Source organism: Bos taurus, chromosome 21 (assembly GCF_002263795.3).
Source record: "Bos taurus isolate L1 Dominette 01449 registration number 42190680 breed Hereford chromosome 21, ARS-UCD2.0, whole genome shotgun sequence".
NCBI lineage: Eukaryota > Metazoa > Chordata > Mammalia > Artiodactyla > Bovidae > Bos > Bos taurus.
Window position 1 is genome coordinate 40,302,707 of NC_037348.1, and position 20,686 is coordinate 40,323,392.

Genomic DNA, 20,686 nt, shown 5'->3' on the forward strand with positions numbered 1-20,686 from the left:
AAAAAAAAAAAAAAAAAAAACCTTCAAAGAAATTCAACTAAGACTTTCTATTATGTCTTAATATTTGATGGCCAAATCTCTCTTCTATCCTCTTCTTAAGGTTAATTCAGTTATTTCTGGAATTCTATTCTCCCTAAATATTTTTAATAAAATTAATATTTTTAATCCAATTGAAATTGAGATCGATTAATTTTGGCAGATTTGACATGTTTATAGAATTAAATTATATGATCCCAAGAGTATGGACGATCTCTTTTCATACACATCACCTATTATGCTTTCTATTTAACATTTCCTATGAAAGTCTTGTATAAACTCAGTTGTTAATCCCCAGATATTTACTACTTTGTACTGCTGTTTTTACATTGTGATTTTTAGTGATTACTCTTCATAGCATAGTAGTGATTTCTAAAAATTAATCTTGCATCTAGGACCTTGGTTAACTCTTTTAATACTTCTAATAGTTTGCCTGTTAATTTTTTTGTAAGGTAGATGGCTATCTGCAAATAAGGTGTCTTTACTCTTGTTTCAATACTTCCATTTCTTTAAGTGTTGTTCTTTACCATTAACCTTTACACAATCCAAAATATATACTAAATTTTTCCATAAAATATAATCATTTCTGTAGTTTTTTATATATAACCTTTACCAAACTAAGAAGTACCCTTCTAAGCCTTTAGTCCCAAGATATATTTTTCATAAACAGATAGAGAACCTTATCAAATGCTTTCTTGGGATCAATAAAGATGATCATTTGATTTTATTTCTCCTTTGATCTAACAGTATGATGAACTGTTCTCACATTTTTAAGTATCAATATAAAGTCTTACTTGATCATGATGGATTATTTGTATTATACCACAGGATATGCTTAGCCAAAGTTTTACTTTGTGTGGATTGCGGTATCTATACTCATACGAGAAACAGGCCTATAGTGATTTTATTTTCCTGTTATGCTCATCGGGCTTTAGGTTTAAAATTATACTGCTGCTACTGCTGCTAAGTCGCTTCAGTCGTGTCCGACTCTGTGTGACCCCATAGACGGCAGCCCACCAGGCTCCCCCGTCCCTGGGATACTCCAGGCAAGAACACTGGAATGGGATGCCATTTCCTTCTCCAATGCATGAAAGTGAAAACTGAAAGTGAAGTCACTCAGTCGTGTCTGACTCTTCGCTACCCCATGGACTGCAGCCTACCAGGCTCCTCCGCCCGAGGGATTTTCCAGGCAAGAGTACTGGAGTGGGGTGCCATTGCCTTTAGAGTTACTTAAATTAGCTGGTAACTTTTTCTCATTTTCAATTTCTAGAGCAACTTTCAAGAACAGGAACTAGTGTTCTTTAAAAGTTGGGTCCAATTAACATAAACTCATCCATCCTAGATTATGCGTTCTTAATAGTTAACTGATCAATTTCAACCCTTTACTGTATCTTGTACTAATTTGAGCATTTTATACCTTCCAGACAGAGGATGAGATGGTTAGATGGCATTATCGACTCGATGGACATGAGTTTGAGCAAACTCTGGGAGATAGTAAAGGACAGAGAAGCCTGATGTGCTTTAGTCCATGGGGTTGCAAAGAGTCAGACACGACTGAGCAACTGAACAACTACTCTATCTTTCTGGAAATAGATTAACTTCATCTTAGTTTACAAATCAGACATTGTTCCTTGGAGAATTAACTCTTCCCCTGCTCTAAAGGTAGACCATGTATTTTAAAGCTACCAATCAGCAAAAATGTTATCTTTGCTACAGTGAGTAGTCGGGATTAGCTGTATTACCTTAACTGGCCCAGACAGAAAACTCAGAACTTTTCTGTGAAGAGGAATAAACAAAGCTCTTCATTGCCTGGCTTCACAGCATAATATGAGTATGGAATCATAATGGGAGAGGATGGATTTTAGAGACTCGCCGCATAGGTTGGACCCAAATGTGAGCCAACAAAGACAAGAGATAAATCCTGGTGAGGCTGAGTTCTGGATAAAAGCAAATCTATCCCCAGTCAGTGTAGTTTAGTGTGTCAAGAGATCCTCAAGGAAACATTTCTTAGTTTCTGACATTTGCAGTCATACAATTCCTAAACTTCTGGTCCTAATACTTTGGCCTGTAAACTCCTGCCCTGAAAATGCTGCCTGAGGGCAACCGTTGACTCTGTGGCCTCTAGCGTGATATTCTGAGCCCACAGTCTCTGCTTGGTCTCGGCTGTGCCCAACAGAGCCCTCTGAAGTAGAAGCCTTGATCTCACTTTCAGAACTCAGCTTTCTTTTACACTCTGGACAACCAAGCTCTCTTTCTAGCTCTCCACCTGACCACCACAACCCCGGTGCCCAGGTCACAGCATCAGATAAAAGAGAAATTTACCAGTTATCATACACATTTATCACTCAGTTTTCCCAGATAGTCCCCAGTTGTGACTTTGCAGTTTCATAAGCCTAATGAGAAAGAAAGAAAAAGATATTCATATATAGTCATATCTATATCTATAGTGGTTATACATATGTATTTTTTTCCTCTAGTAAGTTCTGGCACTCTCAATATCCCTATTGAGTTTCCAGAACATATGATATCATTTCAAAGACATATGACAGAGAAACAATGTTTAGATTTCTAAAAGTGACACAAACTGAATTTTAACTGTAACAAACTGTTGTACCAAGCTATGTTTAAAAACTTTACATTTAGAAACAATGACACATGCTGCCAAAGTCTGTTTGAAGTGTTCTTTCCCTGTAATATGTATAAAGATTTTCTGTTTTTAAATCAAAATTTACTCAGTAATAAAGGTATACCCAATATTTTGATGATTTGGGGAGGGAGGTAAAAAAGAATTTGAAAATATGCACACAGCAGTTCATCTCTTACCAATCATGCTTTCAAGAATAAAAAGCAAGGTTAAATTTTTAAAAAGCCCTCTAATACTAATAGTATAGATAGTTCTTTAGAACATTGCTTTAAAGCAAGACAAAATTTCCACCAAAACTGCCTAGTGTCTGTCCTTTATTCTGACCCTGATGGAAATGAACACTCATTTCAGGAACTACACTACTGGTCCTTCCTTCATTGCAGACTGAAGTCACCACCATGTAGTCAGGAAGTCTGAGGTCCTGCAGGCAAAGCTGTGAGCCTGCGCAGTGGCAAAACCACAACAGACAGGAGACAAGGTATTTCAGAAACTACCTGAAAGACTCAGGAGTCATCATCAGGAACTGCCCTTTGAGTCAGCTGTTCGTTGAGTTTCACAAAAAGAGCAGAGTGGCTAAACCCAACTTCAATGCTTCTTTTAACTTGAATGCTCTCTGGTAAAACAGATGATTTGATTTTAAAGTCCTTTTGTCCTAGTCTATTAAGGTCATGTGGTTTAAGAACAATAGAAATTTATTTCATACAGTTCTAAAGGCTGACAGTTCGAGATCAGGATGCCAGCATGATGGGAGGCAGGTGACACCTCTCTTCTATGTCACAGACTTCTCACAGTTTCCTCACATGATAGAAGAGGTTAGGGAGCTCTGTGAGGTCTCTTTTATAAGAGCTACTACTCTTAACTCATGAGAGTTCCACCCTTATGACTTAGGTACCTCCCAAAGGCCTTGTCTCCTAACACTGTCATATTGGGCATTAGGATTTTAGCATATGGATTTTGGAGGGACACAAACATTCAGGCCATACCATCCTTATATCATATAAACTCCATGATTTTAATTTTAGATTTGTTTATCTTAGTAGTTAAAAGACTGTAAGTAATTATAACTCCAAGTTTAAATAGTAAAAATAATAAAAAGATAGAGGCTAAATTAACATATAAAGAAAGCTGAGCACCAAAGAATTGATGCTTTTGAACTGTGGTGTTGAAGACTCTTGAGAGTCCCTTGGACTGCAAGGAGATCCAACCAGTCCATCCTAAAGGAGATCAGTCCTGATAGTTCATTGGAAGGACTGATGTTGAAGCTGAAACTCCAGTACTTTGGCCACCTGATGCGAAGAACTGACTCATTTAAAAAGACCCTGATGCTGGGAAAGACTGAGGGCAGGAGGAAAAGGGGACGACAGAGGATAAGATGGTTGGATGGCATCACTGACTCAATGCACATGAGTTTGGGTGAACTCCGGGAGTTGGTGATGGAGACGGAGTCCTGGCGTGCTGCGGTTCATGGGGTCACAAAGAGTTGGACATGACTGACTGACTGAACTGAACTGAAATTAACCTATTGTGCGTGAGTCTTAATAAAGATCATCAGAGCTAACATGTCCAATTGCTAGCAAACTGCATCAACTCCATACTCTTAGAGACTGAATAACTGAAGTCTGTTAGCTGTTTCACCATTCTTTTTTTTTTTTTTTTTTTTTTTTGAGTTCTTCATTTTATTTTATTTATTTATTTATTTATTTTTTTTGGTGCTCAGCTTTCTGTATTTTTTTTTAATTTTATTTTTAAAACTTTACATAATTGTATTAGTTTTGCCAAATACGACCCAGAGGGATGGTACGGGGAGGGAGGAGGTAGGAGGGTTCAGGATGGGGAACACATGTATACCTGTGGCAGATTCATTTTGATATTTGGCAAAACCATTCTTAAGTTCTAATACAGTGCCTGGGCATACAGACAAGCATCACACTAGAACCTAAGCATTTCGGGCTGAAAGATATTTCCTGCTTCCAAGGAGCTCACAGTCTAGTGAGAGAGTTGGCAAACCAAGCAGTAGTTACACAATGATAAAGCTACATGCAGAGATGCAGAGCCAGCCCACCTAAAGACAACAAAGCAGAAGTGTCATCTCAGCTCAGTTTTGAGGCATGAGGCATCATTGGGCAAAGAGAGAGGGGCATGTGAAAATACACAGAGTTTCTGGAGAATGATGTATGGCTGTAACAAATCATACTTCAGGAAAATGGCAGGAAAGGTAAGCAGGGAGAAGTCCTTGATTATTACAATAAGCCCGTTTTGTTTCAGTGTGAGTGCAAAAGAGTTTAGTTTTTTTCCAACAGAAACATATGTCATCCTAAGTAAGGTATCCCATGGACTGCTATAGAAGAGTGAGAGCTGCAGCGGCTGGGATCCAAACTGCAATTGCTCACAGCCATCCAAGGGCAGAGCAGTGAGAACACAGTGAAGGGACGCAGCTCTAATCAGGAGGGTGCAGTGTGCCTAGGGAAAAGGCAGGGGCAGGACAACTGCCACATCTGAGGGTTGTCCCACCAGGTAGATCACGTTGATCATCTCCGAAACTGTGAACACAGGAGGACTGTCACGTCTGAGGGTTGACCCACCAGGTAGATCACGTTGATCATCTCCGAAATTATGAACACAGGAGGAAGAATTAAGGGAGAAGACGAATAACTGTTCTTGGAAGTACGAAAAGCCAGGATGCGAGCTTTGCTTCCTGGGTGTGCCTGTCTTTCTGACTGCACTGCTCAGAAGCTAGTAATTTTCGGCCAAAATTATAGTTTCCTGCGGGATAAATAAAAATCTCTTCTTACCAACGTGGGGGTGGGGGTGGGGAAGAAAGCATGAAAAGGATAAAGAGAAAACAGAAGATCCTTCGATGAGCAGAATGAACAATGTGGAAGAAGAGGGAAATGATATCCACAGAAAGTGGAAAGAGAATCATTAGCATCAGCAAGAGTGAACCAAACCTTTGCAGCTGTGCAAGGCTGGACTTCAGGGTGGCTCCAGTGAGACCAGCAAGGGGACTTCCCTGGCAGTCCAGTGGTTAAGACACAGTGCTTCCACTGCAGGGGGCACAGGATCGATCCCTGGTTGCAGATACTAAGACCCTGCAGCCCTTGTAGAGGTGGCAAAAACATAAACTAATAATGATAAAAAATACAATGAGACCAGCAAGGGGACTTCCTGGTGGTGCAGTGGTTAAGACAAAGAGTATCCACTTCAGGGGGCAGGGGATCGATCCCTGGTTGGGGATTCTAAGATCCTGTAGTACATGCAAAAGTGGCCAAAATATAAAATAGTAATAAAATACAGTGAGACCAGAAACCCATGGAAGTAAAACTGTCAGAGAAGGCTGGCAGTTCAGCAGGAGGTCACAGACCTCAGGCTCGTCTTGTTAACAAAAGCCTGTTCTCTCCCTGAGGGACCCGAGGCAACCACGGGTCACAGGGCTTACTTTACTCCTTTTTCCACAGATGGCTGATAGTTAGCAAATACTGATACATAACTGGAGAAGTTTAATTGCAATATCAGTACTCACTTGTATCATATCTGCAAAGAAATTCCTCAACTGAACTTTAGAGCACAAGAGGTCAATTCCACCAAGGTGTTGGGTGTAGTCCACATGTTTTTTTGACCAATATTTAAAAATTGGGAGGTTCTGCATCATTTCTGATTTCAGAAATTGGAAGATCTTGATATGAGGCCCACCCTATGACATCCAGAGTTGGGACTAAGTAAAAGCCTCCCTCTTCAGATGGAAAACTTTCTAATTTTGGAAACTTGGTCTATTGCTCTTGAAGAAAAGGATCTTCTTGTCACACAATTATCTTCCATACTGTAATCATATTCCTTTGATAAAAGCACATTCACTTCCAGTAGAAATACATCTTAAATACTACTCTTACAAACTGTCAACTTATAAACTTTCTAAGTAAGAATAAAGCTGGGTTCCAGAGGAAAAACATCTCAAAATTTTACAGTTGGTGTTCATTAGTATTATGTGGTCTTTTGGTCTTAACCATCACAGGGGTCTCTAGTCTAAGGAGACTGATGGAAACATGCTGGGTTCTGTGGGCTCCATGGGCTGGGTTTTGTGAGCATCCAATATCAAGATTATATGCAAAGGCAGTGAGTGTGGAAGATGCTAGTGAGATGATTCCATGCTATCAGGAAGCAAGCAAAAGAAGAGGAAAAAAAATGAAAAAGGAGAGTAGTAGCTGGGACTATGCAAGTGCACACGGAATTCATCGGAAAGAACACGTGAATCACTTGGTGTGTGAAAAGTACAGGGCCCTGGAAAGGACGCTAATTACAAAACAGGTCACATTGCTAAAATGTGTTAAGCATTGTCACACTTTAGGTAACTTTAAACTCTGGCCTAACACAAACTTAAAAATATAAACATTCCAGAAGCCACTTCACATGAGGAAGAAACTGCAATCCTAGCCCTCTGCATTTTGTCAGCAGTCTGAAGGTTGAGCAATTTAGTGATACTCAGAATAAGCACAAAAGAGAGGGCTTCTATTAAAATGTATAACATTGTATTTTAATGCAAGAAATATGAGAACCCACCAAGGACACAGAAAACATCATAAGAGCCACAGGCACAGTGTTAGAAACTGGTATTGTCTGCAGTTAGGTGCCAACCTTGTGTAAATGAAAAGCTGAAACATTATGGCAAAATTCACTAGGTGAAAACTCTCACAGAGGCACTCATGCATACAAGTTCTGTACATATATTTTCTCTGTGACAAAGACACTACATATTAATCACTGGCAAAATATTTTCTATTTACAAAAATTAATTTCAGCTTTTTCAAATTCAGGGTAATGGTCAACAGTTAAAATAATCTGGCTGAACAGACCCTTGACTAAACACATGCAAAGGCTTTAGAAATATAGACCTCCCCAATGTTATCCAATAAGAGACTGTTGTGTCCAGTTAATGGTCAAGAATCATTGTTTACTATTTTTGTATGATAGCGGTTTTCAATAGCTCTCTTATTTTCCTTTTAATAGGCAGCATTCCACTCAGACAACCCCCAATGCCCTCTTTCTTCATAGTGGAGAAACTGTTCTGTATTCCAGTTTGCAGAGTTGCCGAGTTGCCAATGAGAGACCACACACCATTGACTCCTGCTCACAACAGTGGTGATTAGAACAGCTTCTGGATCCCAAAATCACTATAAAGGTGCACTTAAGCCTCACGATCTGGAATCTTCTCACCTTAACCAACACTAAGCATGCTAGTTAAAATGCATACAAGTGAATTACTTGTTGATGACTACCTTGTAGCTCCATTCTAGCGGCCCTACAGGGTAAGTCACTCCACTTTGTTCTTCAGCCTTTCTAGATTCTTTGTAACACAGATATCTACCCTAACAACTGGTAGCTTGTATTTATCCAGTTACACAATAAAAGTTCATCCTAACAAAGTGCATGTAGACTTGGTGGTCCTAGGCATATCTTGGTTGGCTAGACTTCCTAAGGTTCTACTTTTAATTTCAAGCAACCAGTACTGAAATATTTCTAACATACAGAACATGCTTCCTCACCTCCAAAAGATATTTTGTTGAATGTAACTTAAATTTTGAACATTACTTGAAGCCATCATAATAAACATCAGTCATTACTGGAAGCGACACAGTTCAGTTCAGTTACTCAGACCCCAATGACTGCAAAATGGACTGCAGCTCGCCAGGCTTCCGGTCTATCACCAACTCCCGGAGCTTACTCAAACTCATGTCCATCAAGTCAGTGATGACATCCAACAATCTCATCCTCTGTCATCCCCTTCTCTTCCCACCATCAATCTTTCCCAGCATCAGGGTCTTTTCCAAAGAGTCAGTTCTTCTCATCAGGTGGTGAAAGTACTAGAGCTTCAACTTCAGCATCAGTCCTTCCAATGAATATTCAGGACCGATTTCCTTTACGATGGACTGGTTGGATCTCCTTCCTGTCCAAGGGACACTCAAGAGGCTTCCACAACACCACAATTCAAAACCATCAATTCTTCAGTGCTCAGCTTTTGTTATACTCCAACTCTACATCCATACATGCTGCTGCTGCTGCTGCTAAGTCGCTTCAGTCGTGTCCGACTCTGTGCGAACCCATAGACAGCAGCCCACCAGGCTCCCCTGTCCCTGGGATTCTCCCGGCAAGAAAACTGGAGTGGGTTGCCATTCCCTTCTCAAAAGAATGAAAGTGAAAAGGGAAAGTGAAGTCACTCAGTCATGTCCGACTCTTAGCAACCCCATGGAATGCAGGCTACCAGGCTCCTCCATCCATGAGATTTTCCAGGCAAGAGTACTGGAGTGGGTTGCCATTGCCTTCTCTGTATCCATACACGACTACTGGAAAAACCATAGTTTTGACTAGATGAGCCTTTGTTGGCATAGTAATGCCTCTGCTTTACAATATGCTGTCAAAGTTGGTCATAGCTTTTCTTCCAAGAAGCAAGCGTCTTTTAATTTCACGGCTGCAGTCACCTTCTGCAGTGATTTTGGAGCCCCCCAAAATAAAGTTTCTCACTATTTCCATTGCTTCCCCATCTATTTGCCATGAAGTGATGGGACTAGATGCCATGATCTTAGTTTTCTGAATGTTGAGTTTTAACCCAACTTTTTCACTCTCCTCTTTCACTTTCATCAAGAGGCTCTTTAGTTCTTCACTTTCTGTCTTAAAGGTGCTGTCATCTGCATACCTGAGGTTATTGATATTTCTCCCGGCAATCTTGATTCCAGCTTATGCTTCATCCCGCCCAACATTTCCCATGATGTACTCTGCAAATAAGTTAAATAAACAGAGTGACAATATACAGCCTTGACACATTCCTTTCCCAATCTGAAACCAGTCTGCTGTTCCATGTCCAGTTCTTATTGTTGCTTCTTGACCTGCATACAGATTTCTCAGGAGATAGCTAAGGTGGTCTGGTATTACCAGCTCTTTAAGAATTTTCCAGTTTGTTGTGATCCACACAGTCAAAGACTTTGGTGTAGTCAATAAAGCAGAAGTAGATGTTTTTCTGGAAGTCTTTTGCTTTTTTGATGATCCAACGGATGTTGGCAATTTGATCTCTGGTTCTTCTGCCTTTTCTAAAACCAGCTTGAACATGTGGAAGTTCACAGTTCACGTACTGTTGAAGCCTGGCTTGGAGAATTTTGAGCATTACTTTGCTAGCGTTTGAGATGAGTGCAATTGCGTAATAGTTTGAGCATTCTTTGGCAATGCCATTCTTTAAGATTGAAATGAAAACTGACCTTCTTTTCCAGTCCTGTGGCCACTGCTGAGTTCCCCCAAATTGCTGGCATATTGAGTGCAGCACTTTCACAGCATCATCTTTTAGGATTTGAAATAGCTCAACTGGAATTTCATCACCTCCACTAGATTTTTTTTCCAGTAACACTGCCAAAGGCCACTTGACTTTGCATTCCAGGGTGTCTGGCTCTAGGTGAGTGATCCCACTCACACCATCGTGGTTATCTGGGTCATGAAGATCTTTTTTGTACAGTTCTTCGGTGTATTCTTGCCGCCTCTTCTTAATATTTTCTGCTTCTGTTAGGTCCATATTGTTTCTGTCCTTTCTCGTGCCCATCTTTGCGTGAAATGTTCCTTTGGTGTCTCTAATTTTCTTGGAGAAATCTCTAGTCTTTCCCATTGTATGTTTTCCTCTATTTCTTTGCATTGATCACTGAAGAAGGCTTTCTTACCTCTCCTTGCTATTCTTTGGAACTCTACATTCAAATGGGTATATATTTCCTTTTCTTCTTTGCCTTTAGCTTCTCTTCTTTTCTCAGCGTTTTGTAAGGCCTCCTCAGACAGCCATTTTGCCTTTTTGCATTTCTTTTTCTTGGGGATGATCTTGATCACTGCCTCCTATACACCATCACAAACCTCCATCCATAGTTCTTCAGGCACTCTGTCTATTAGATCTAATCTCTTGAATCTATTTGTCACTTCCACTGTATAACTGTAAGGGATTTGATAAAGGTCATATCTGAATCGTCTAGTGGTTTTCCCTACTTTCTTCAATTTAAGTCTGAATTTGGCAATAAGGAGTTCATGATCTGAGCCACAGTCAGCTCCCAGTCTTGTTTTTGTTGACTGTATATAGCTTCTCTGTCTATGGCTGCAAAGAATATAATCAGTCTAATTTTGGTATTGATCATCTGGTGATCTCCATGTGTAGAGTCTTCTCTTGTGTTGTTGGAAGAGGGTGTTTGCTATGACCAGTGCATTCTCTAGGCAAAACTCTGTTAGCCTTTGCCCTGCTTCCTTCTCTGCTCCAAGGCCAAATTTGCCTGTTACTCCAGGTATCTCTGGACTTCCTACTTTTGCATTCCAGTCCCCTATAATGAAAAAGACATCTTTTTGGGGTGTTAGTTTAGAAGGTCTTGTAGGTCTTCATAGAACCATTCAACTTCAGCTTCTTCAGCATCATTGGTTGGGGCATAAGACTTAGATTACTGTGATACTGAATGGTTTGCCTTGGAAACAAACAGAGATCATTCTGTCGTTTTTGAGATTGTACCCAAGTACTGCATTTTGGACTCTTTTGTTGACTATGAGGGTTACTCCATTTCTTCTAAGGGATTTTTGCCCACAGTAGTAGATATAATGGTCATCTGAGTTAAATTCACTCATTCCAGTCCATTTTAGTTCACTGATTCCTAAAATGTTGATGTTCACTCTTGCCATCTCCTGTTGGACCACTTCCAATTTACCTTGATTCATGGACCTAACTGGAGAAGGAAATCGCAACCCACTCCAGTATCCTTGCCTAGAGAATACTGTGGACAGAGGAGCCTGGTGGGCCGCTGCCCATAGGGTTGCACAGAGTCGGACACGACTGAACCGACTTAGCATGCATGCATGCGTTGGAGAGGGAAAGGCAACCCACTCCATTATTCTTGCCTGGAGATTCCTGGGGACAGAAGAGCCTGATGGGCTGCCATCTATGGGGTCACACCGAGTCAGACACGACTGAAGGGACTTAGCAGCAGCAGCATGGACTTAACATTCCAGGTTCCTATGCAATACTGTTCTACACAACATTGGACTTTACTTTCATCAACAGTCACATCCTGGGTGCTGTTTTTGCTTTGGCTCCATCTCTTCATTCTTTCTGGAGTTATTTCTCCACTGATCTCCTGTAGTTTATTGAGCACCTACTGACCTGGGAGTTTCTCTTTCAGTGTCCTATCCTTTTGCCTTTTCATAGTGTTCATGGAGTTCTCAAGGCAAGAACGCAGAAGTGGTTTGGCATTCCTTTCTCCAGTGGACCACATTTTGTCAGAACTCTCTACCATGACTGATGACATTTAAGATGGTGGAGTAAAAGGACATGCCCTCATCTTCTCCCGTGGGAACTCCAAAATTACAACTCGCTGCTGAACAACTGTTGACAGGAGAATGTTGGAACCCACCAAAAAACAATATACCCCATGTCCAAGGGCAAAGAAGAAGCCGCAGCAAGACGGTAGGAGGGACAAAATCACAATTAGAATCAAACCCAATACCCAGCTGAGACACTCAGAGGGCTCAAACAAAACCTTGTGCGCACCAGGAGACTCCACAGAGACTGAGCCAGACCTGCTTTTGAGTGTGGAAGCAACACAATAGAGCATCAAAGTCAGAAGCATTTTAAAGTCCTGGGCTCACTGCTCAAATTTATCAGGTTACTGAGGACTGCCTGACCATTGGACTCCTTATGCACAAAATGGGAATAAGAACACATTTCTCATACTGTTGTGGGGATGACTGAATAGATAATTAAGACCACTCATAAAACACACGTCTGCATCATTCCTCTAGAAACGGGAATGCTCCCAAAATCTGATGAGACAGGTGAAACTTCTGCCTCTAGTCTCATAGTTCCAGACCAGGACAGGGAGTTCTCATGCTTGACTTGATCATTATGTCTATTTGCCTGTGCTATGTAGGCTGATTAGTTTTCTGTGATTGTGGTTTTCATTCTGTCTGCCCTCTGATGGATAAGGATAAGAGGCTTATGGAAGCTTCCTGATGGGAGAGACTGAACTGAAGGGGAAACTGGGTCTTGTTCTGATGGGCAGGGTCATGCTCAGTAAATCTTTAATCCAATTTTCTGTTGATGGGGGGGCTGTGTTCTCTCCCTGTTGTCTAACCTGAGGATAAAGGTCCCTCTAGTCAAAGCTATGGTTTTTCCAGTGGTCATGTATGGATGTGAGAGTTGGACTGTGAAGAAAGCTGAGCGCCAAAGAATTGATGGTTTTGAACTGTGGTGTTGTGGAAGACTCTTGAGAGTCCCTTGGACTGCAAGGAGATCCAACCAGTCCATCCTAAAGGAAAGCAGTCCTAAATATTCATTGGAAGGACTGATGCTGAAGCTGAAACTCCACTACTTTGGCCACCTGATGCGAAGAGCTGACTCGCTGGAAAAGACCCTGATGCTGGGAAAGACTGAAGGCAGGAGGAGGAGACAACAGAGGATGAGATGGCTGGATGGCATCACCAACTCAATCAATGGACATGAGTTTGAGGAAGCTCCAGGAGTTGGTGATGGAGAGGGAAGGTTGGCGTGCTGCAGTCCATGGGGTTGCAGAGAGTTGGACACAACTGAGCGACTGAACTGATGTAGGCTGAAGCTATCACTGCTATCATTATGTTAGCCAGTGATCTAACAAATGAAAAAAACGGGATACAGGATACAACAAATAAAAGGAACCTTCCAATATAAAACAGAAAGGAGTTCTGCTCCTTCTCTTGTAAGCAAAGAAATGGGTTCCCCAAAATAAAGAGCTTCCTACATGGAGATGGGGGGAAGAACCAGTGCTACAAACTGATTTATACCACTGGGCCCATCACAACAGTCTAGTTCTTTTGATAAACGTTAGATGTATCCTAGAATAATCAGCAAGACCTTTTTGCAATGAACCTGACTGCAAGTTCAAACAAGCATTAGCAGACAGACATAACACCACCATGTCACCTGTTGCTTTGACTCTTAAACTCCCCTGTTTGACTTTTTAGGCACTCCAATCACCACTCTGCATGGAGACTCACCATTCCCGGAGGATCAGCTAATCTAGTCAAATCAGGAAGCAGAATGCTCCTCTGAGTGAAAACACTGAATTCTCAATTCAGGGGTTTATTCTGCAGATGTTAGCTGTTTCACTTGCAAGATTCTTATACTCTCTCCATGCAAAGGATGGAGATATCTATATAACTCCTAACAGACCACATTCATCTCACTAATGGAGAATTACTTCTAACATTCATTTCATTGACTAATTTTGTGGCTCATACTTATCAAGCAGTATCTGAAGTGTTCTTAGTGACCACTTTAGATGGCAGACTCCCCTTAGGGTTCATCTTATATAACCAACCATGTGTACAGGGGAAGATAACTTGAGCACACACATGTATTACTGACTATACTGAAATATATCAAAAGTAAATTATGATCAGTAACAAGCAGAATGGAGGGGTTTGATTGTTGTTAAGTTTCTGGTTTGGGTGGAAGAAGGATTGGAGAATAAAAGGCAGAAGCTTCAAAGACAGGAAACATAGATCCTGTAGCTGTGGGTGGTGCACCAGGAGCTTCTATAGGTGTTTAAGGGACTGGTGATTTGGTTTGTACCTCATGGGAGGAGCCACAAAAAAAAAAAAAAAAATCAATGGACTGGGAACCCAGCAGCCAAAACTTCCCTTCTCCCTGCTATTCTTCCTGCTTAAGAGTATGTACAGAGTAGAGAACTGGCTGCAGCAGCTCCTGCTCTAGTTAGAACATACTGTCTGCTGAGTTTTGGCTCACTCTGGATCCCAAAGCAATCCAGGAAACCTGAATTACCCCTGCCCTCCAATAATATTGTTGATTTCAATCTCCTTTAAATGTATAAATTAGGATAGCCTGTATAGTTTCTTTGTCAACAGGTAGACAGATAGACTGATTTTGTTTTACAATGATACTTCAATCATTCTACAGAAAAGAATCACCCAGGAAGACTTTCAAAATTAGACATGCCATCCCACAGACATACTGAATCAGAATCTCTGTGGTGGGACCCAAGCATGGGTATGTTGGGGGTTAAAGAAAGTTACTATTTGGATCAGGGCTTCCCTGGTGGCTCAGTGGTAAAGAACCTGCCTGCAATGTTGAAGATGCAGGAGACGCAGGTTCAACTGTTGAGTCAGGAAGATGGTCTGGAGGAGGAAACGGCAACACACTCCAGGATTTTTGCCTGGAAAGAGTCCCATGGACAGCGGAGCCTGGTGGGCTACAGTCCAGGGTTGCAAAGAGTCAGACACAACTGAATGACTAAGAATGCATGCTATTTGAGGCAGGTATACACCCTTGATAAAGAACCACTAGAGAAGTGCCAGTGCGCAATAATGATGAAGTAGGTTTTCAAACCAGTCTCCCTCCACCAGCAAAAAAAGAAAAAAAAAATTCTTAAAAATGCTGGTCATTTTTGTTTAATAAATCATTTTAAAATCATCAAACAGGTGACAAGATAATAAGGAATTATCAGAGCAATCTGATAATTATTGAAGGAAAAACAAGAACCCAGAGAGATAAGCTAGCATGGAAACACAACTTTCCTTGAATGCAAATTTCAAAATTCCTATAGATCTGAATTTCCTCTTAATGGGTTCACTAGCAGGTGTTTGAAGTCCCAAGGTGACACAGGGTGAGGCTTCTAATAGGAGACCACACTGGAAGAAGAAAAAATAGATTCCCTATGGAACCCTAATTCAAGAGTACAGGTGAAATAGAATAGATTTGCAGCTGTGATCAGCATTATGACAGTCATCCAAAGAAGCTCAAGCCTTGAACTTGGTGGTACCAGACTCAAAGTGCCTCCAGAAGGTAGAAGCAAATACAGATTCTCTCTGGAGGAAGATGTCACAAGTAAACATGACCATATTCAACTAAAGTACTTCTGCTGATCAAACTGCTAACTGCTGCTAAGTCACTTCAGTCATGTCTGACTCTGTGCGACCCCAGAGACGGCAGCCCAATAGGCTCCCCTGTCCCTGGGATTCTCCAGGCAAGAACACTGGAGTGGGTTGCTATTTCCTTCTCCAATGCATGAAAGTGAAAAGTGAAAGTGAAGTCACTCAGTCATGTCCGACTCTTCGCGACCCCATGGACTGCAGCCTACCAGGCTCCTCCATCCATGGGATTTTCCAGGCAAGAGTAATGGAGTGGGGTGCCATTGCCTTCTCAGTCCGTTGATCAAAAGATGTCAAGAAAAACAAAGACAAGCCACTGAATGGAAGAAAAAATTGTAATATACATAATAGATAAAGGACTAGAATCTAGAATATACACAGTCCTATATAAGATCTATACAGATACTTCACAAAAGAGGAAATCCAAATAGTGAATAAATACATGAAAAGGTGCTCAACCTCATCAATAACCATAGATTATTATAGTAAATTAAAAAAGCACAAATCACTAAAGTTCCTATAGTATGATTATACTTACATAAAAGTCAAAACCAAGTATGATCAAATAATATTGTTTAGATATGCACACATGCTGCTGCTGCTGCTAAGTCACTTCAGTCGTGTCCGACTCTGTGCAACCCCAGAGACGGCAGCCCACCAGGCTCCCCCATCCCTGGGATTCTCCAGGCAAAAACACTGGAGTGGGTTGCCATTTCCTTCTCCAATATGCACACATAGTGAGTGGCAAAATTCTAAAGAGAAAGGAAAAGAACTGGGGAGCTGGAGGGGATTATAATTGGGATGGGACACACAGGAAAGCTGGTAATGTTCTTTTTCCTGACCTGGTGATGACTGCCAGGATTTATGTTTACAATAATCCTTTAAACCATACTTCCAGCCTTATATACTCTCTTGATCACATGTCATATTTCATAATGAAGCTATTTAAAAAGAAGAGGAAAGAGGAGTAATAACAAGAGGGAAGAAGAGAAGCACAAACAAGGAGGAGGAGGAGGAGGAGGAGGCAGAATTGGAGGTGGCAGAGAAGCAGAGGGAGAAGGAGGTGAAGAGGAAGAAGGTTTAACACCAACTTAAATCCCAGGTTCGGTAAAACCAGTGACCATGTATTTTCCTTTGAGTGCACAAGTGTCAGATCAGTTCTTACCATACAGCCCCTTTCTGCAAACACTCTCTGCTGCCCCACTGTTCACTGTGCTCTGAATTCAGCTATTGTCCTGATTTTTGGTTCTCTTTGATAGCCTTCTCAATCAGCCAAAAACTGTGACACAATACATCCTACAACAAGGAGCAGAAATATGCGCAGGATACCACAGGATGAGACTTACTCAATATAATTTCAGCTTCATTTAATCTTATAGATATCATTCTTACAGGTATGATAAATACCTCCTCAGCTGTGGCTTTGCTTTCATGGATATTGTCCATGAGTTTCACCGATGCTGAACAGTCCTGATAGAATATATGATCACCAGTGCCATGTTCTCCAGATAAACTACGACAGCAGGTCTGAATTTTCTCTCCTCAACCTCAGCAGGAGTATTCCCACAGAGTTTTGTTTTTTTGTTTTTTTTTTAATAACTTTTAAAAATGTAGTTGGGGAAAATGTAGTCAGTAAACATAACTTATGGCTTCTCACAGATTTTTAGATAACATTTTAGGGGCCAAACAATGTGATTCTTTTAAATGAGGAATTTAGATCATAGATTTTGGGGGAAAGGAAGAAATACGCCTAAGTATTTATTCAACATACTTCTTATTCTTAGGGGACACTTTGGTATCACTCAATGCACTGGACTTGAAAATTAACTAATCATTCTCTGGCTGTTCTGAGGAAGAAATTCTACTTAAGGTTAGGAATTTGTTCCTTCTTCCAAGTGAATCAGGTTTTATTTAAAATACACTGTCCAAAAAGGAATGGTTTGTATTCCATGTCATGATTAAGTTTTCAAAAGTTATTTGTAGACAATTTTATATTATTGCTAATTATAGTCCCCAACCCTTACCCCTAAATCCTGATTTTCATGTTATAAGACTCTCCTCAATCATTTCTGCCTTCAACAGAAAACCTGCCCAGATTTCCCGTGCAACCTGTTCACTTTCTCCAACTCCAAGAGCATCCTTAAACCTATACAATAATACTACCAAATTCATCTCTGTGGAATGCTCATCCAGCTTGAAAACCTCAGCAACAGTGAACCCAAACTTCAATGAGAGAAAATCCATAATCTGAGTAATAGTAAGGATATTGTAATTATTTTTTGTGACTAGTCCCACACCTGGCCCATGTGCATTTTTGAGCCATGCAAAATATCTTCAAGCTCTCAACCTCATGCAGATTGAGACAGATATATATATATACACACACACATACATACATATATATAGAGAGAGAGAGGGAGAGAGAGGATTCTATCTTCTAATCCTCAGGTTAAACATACTCCATTTTTTCAGCTGTTTTTCAACCAACGTGGTTTCAAGAACCATCACTGGACTGAAATCATTTTGTCAGTGTTATTTCCAAAATAAAGTGAGCAAGCTCAACATGGTACGTCACACCTCCACCATGTCACTATTAATGCAGACTGGAATCAACCCTGTTTTTGTCAGCATTATTATACTGTTATCTGAAGCTAAGCAAACCTTCAGAATTTCTCTTTTTCTCTTTCATACACATATTTATATTTGTATAAGTGTGATCAATTTCAATAAAGTTATATCTATTTTATATTTATACATAATACAACCCTATAGTTATTATTATATAATTATTAATAATAGTTATTATTAAACAACTTTTGAGTAGCTTTTAATAGGTACCTTTATTCTTTTAAGCAAGAGGTAAATTAGTATTTGATGAGTGCCTACTGTCTGTAACACAGAAAACTGTTTGTTATTTTAAAGATAAGGAAACAGACGTACAAAATCACAAAAGTAACATGCCTTGGAATCAGCATTCAGACTGCATCTGACTCCTGACTGTGCTCTTACCTCCCTCTCTTTACCACTCATTCCAGGACTTCAGATAAACTGACTTGACAAACAGGCCTTGAGTCTACCCAAGTCTCTGATAACCTTGTGAATAGGGCAAAACCAAGAAGGCATCTGGCAACAAACGAGGAACCTCCCACAGGAAGACACACTGATCCATTCAACAACAGTCCTTGATGGGTTAATTTCACAACTAAGAACTAAGCTAACCATTCCCAGGAAGTCCACACTTTTCCACCTACTTTGTAAGAATATCAAAAGAAATTTTGTAAAACAATCCAGACTCACAACATACACAAAATTCCCTGCATCCCCAATCAAATAACTGTTTGAAAAGAGGTGTCAACTGTTGAAAGATAAAGAAACTGAAGCAAAAATCCATTGAAACAGGACAATGTAAATCAAGAAGTGGTGAGGAGATGTTCACTGACAGGAGCTAGGGGCAAGATTTTTATAGGGAAGACAAGACTTTTATAGTGGAATTACGCCATTGGCTATAAACTGCTGCCTTATTTGGGAAAGTCCTGTTTGTGCTTTACGATTGGTTGTCCTTAGGTTTTGATTTCTTAACCTTGAGGCATTACAGGCTTAAGTTTGGGTTTGTTTATATAGGCGACTAAGGCACTTGAACCATTTCAGTCTAATGGACTCCTTGTCTAATTAACTTGGTATGGTATGATTTCCTCTTGGATTCTGGACAGTGCACCACCTTCTATTAATCACTGCTACTTTTCTAAGTGCTCACAGGTTCACAAGTTGTTTTTGAAATTCTGCTAAAAATTGAGACTACAATAATTAATTGGTAATTTATAAATTCTTCTATTACTCCTCTGGAAAATTATCTTTAATCACTTAGAACTCTTCAATTTTTTGTAAAGATGATTAGTGATTTTCCAAAATCCCTTGTGTGGTAAATCTTGGACTCAAGACAAAACATCTTTGTTACCAAAGGGCTAACTATTTCCACATCATTTAAGACATCAAATTCCTGTTAGCCAGTTTTGTTCTACCTCTAGAACTTGAAGCTCTTTCTTCTTGATTAAAAAAAAAAAAAAATCCAAGTAAAATAATTATTAAGTACCTCTGCTTTCTCTTTATCATCAAGGAACACCATACAGCAGTCATTCAAACAGTCTACTTCTTCTATGATTTCATTATGAAACTAGTTTCAAATACATTGTTTCTTGGCAAGATGTCCTGTATTTTGGATTATGCTTAAACTTTCTGAAACCAGTTTTTAAAAGATGCTCTTCCTCTATTATAAACATCCTTAATTTACCTATATCTCAAGGCCAGCATGATATGCATCATTCTGAATCCGGGAGACCAAGTTACTTGTAATCCCTGACCTGTACATTTCCTTCTGCCCCCCACACTTCAAAATGCTGAACCTGGGCCAAATGTTAGCTGATAAGAAGGAAACTAAAAGCATTACAGTAACTTGTACAAATACCAGGAAATAACAGAAGCGGCAAACAGATAAGAGTCGTGAAAAAAAAAAGACAGAAATGCAGGTTATGGGAGCTCTCACACATCACCAACTGGGGAAACCAAGCCCCACTGCAGGGTCTATCTGCAGAGATATATCCAGAGGGACTCCATATGGTGCTCTTTTCTCCTCATATTTTTTAAAATACGGAACATCTAAGGTCCCTTGGAATTTATGTAAACATTTCTTGAGGAAGAGTCCATATTTTACTTAATGAGGAAAAAAGCAGCAGTTTACCATCTCAACCCCCAACTCACTGGTTTATTAAGGAAACTAACAAAGAAGCTATATACCATATACACATACCTACATACAAGTATATAGGAAGACAGTGGGATGGACTATTATACAAGGAAATTTCATCACCTATATGAACATAAACAAAACGTCCTATTAATATATTTTTAAATACTATGTATATTATAGAAAATAATTCTCAATAAATGATGTATATTATGTGTTATATGTCACATTAGAAATCATATTTCATTTATTATACCTTATATATTATACATTTCATAATTACGTGTTTGAGTATACATTTTTCTTCCATTATCATCTGAAATGTTCCTGACATCTACTTAATACCA

General features: G+C 40.0%; 1 protein-coding gene and 1 long non-coding RNA gene across 3 annotated transcripts in view; both read right to left on the reverse strand.

The window, feature by feature from the left end:
• PRKD1 (protein kinase D1) overlaps positions 1–20,686 on the reverse strand; it is a 347,146-nt gene that overhangs the window by 188,924 nt on the left and 137,536 nt on the right. The gene's annotated exons all lie outside the window — the stretch shown is intronic.
• The window catches only part of LOC132343367 (uncharacterized), a 131,685-nt gene continuing 110,999 nt past the window's right edge, over positions 1–20,686 (reverse strand). Inside the window, exon 2 of the long non-coding RNA XR_009492173.1 lies at positions 1–20,686. This exon is cut by the window's right edge and continues 23,262 nt beyond it. This is a non-coding gene — a long non-coding RNA (uncharacterized lncRNA).